This window comes from Nanorana parkeri, unplaced genomic scaffold, assembly GCF_000935625.1.
Source record: "Nanorana parkeri isolate BGI_ZX_2015 unplaced genomic scaffold, ASM93562v1 scaffold3, whole genome shotgun sequence".
NCBI classification, from domain to species: Eukaryota; Metazoa; Chordata; class Amphibia; order Anura; family Dicroglossidae; genus Nanorana; species Nanorana parkeri.
Window position 1 is genome coordinate 4416640 of NW_017306271.1, and position 1449 is coordinate 4418088.

The window sequence follows — 1449 nt, forward strand, 5'->3', positions numbered from 1 at the left end:
GGGGCCCCCCCCCCCCCCCCCAGATCCTTACGATTAGTCAGTGATGCATGTAAAGCAGAACAGAGCTCAAAGCTGCAGGAGTTGAATAAAAGCGCTCCTCGGTGCGAGGATGCTTAATAAGATGCTGACTTACAGACAACTGGGAATACCCAACATGCCACACAAATGTCACTAGCAACTGTATTTTGACCGCGGCACTGCTTTAAAGCCCAACCAAACTTCAGTTTAAATCAGCTAAATGCATTCCACGTGCATCAAAACAAAAAGGTGTAATGTCTTGCAGCTTGCTTTCTTTGGACCTGAGTAGAAATGTCTGTCCCCTGCCAGCATGCTGTGGGGGACTGTGGCTCTCAGTGTGGAAGCAGTGTTCTTTCTGCAGAGGTCTGACATTCCCCTGCAGAGTCTGCCTACAGAAAAGCTCATGCTCCCTGCTGACTGGAGAGCTCTATCTCTGACTCGGTAATAGGGATGTCAGACCTCCACAAAAGGGAGCACTTTTCCACCCTGCAGCATGCTGGCAGGGTACTATCTTTTCTATTCCTTCGACTGTCCAGGCACAGGCCAGGAAACAAAGTACAATTGGGCTTTCAATTCTTATACCTCCAGGATACTTCAGATATTTCCCACTGCATTAGCATTTTAGGAATAATGAGGGTGACACTACTGTATTATGTTATCACATATGCGTGGCTCAAGGGTGGCAGTATATAATCCTTCCTGATACTCGACAGGTATAACGATCATTACTTCTAAAATCTTTAGTCCTGAGAAGTGGCTTCTACACCGACCTTTCTCCTAACATTGTGGACAGATCCTTTATAAATGACAACTTTTATTTATCTTTTTTGGTCACTTAAAAAAGGAGAACTATGAGGCGAGTGAAAAGCACTCAGCTTCATAGTTCGAGCCGACGTGTGACAATGAAATTGTCACACGCCCCTGAACTGCAATAGCTCCTTCTAACTCCCAAATTACACTCTGGCACTTGCCTCACTGCTCCTGCTCTACGGCCTGCAGGGCTCTGCACGATGCTGTAGCTGTTTGTTTTCCGTTCAAGTGCCTTATTGCAGGGCTTGCATGCCCCACTTCCATTCTTTTTGTAATCTTTTATGTGAAAAAACTGACAAAAACCAAATAAAATCTTTGTGAAATAAATTGTCACACGTCAGCTCAATAGATCGGGAAGTGAGCGAACACATACCGTCGCTCACTTCTCGATCCTGTGCCTGCAGAGAGCCGTGACTGTCACTCACGGCTCCCTGCAGGGATTCCCCCCTGCCCTGTCTGATCCTCCAGCGCTGACTGGCGGAACGGACGGGTGAGGAGGCGGGTACAGCTGGCTCTGCCTCTAGATAGGCAGAGCCAGCTGTCACTCACGCAGCTGGGTGGATCCAGACAGTATTGTCGGGATCCGTCTCGGCTGCGGCATCTCAGCATACCGCGAGCTTT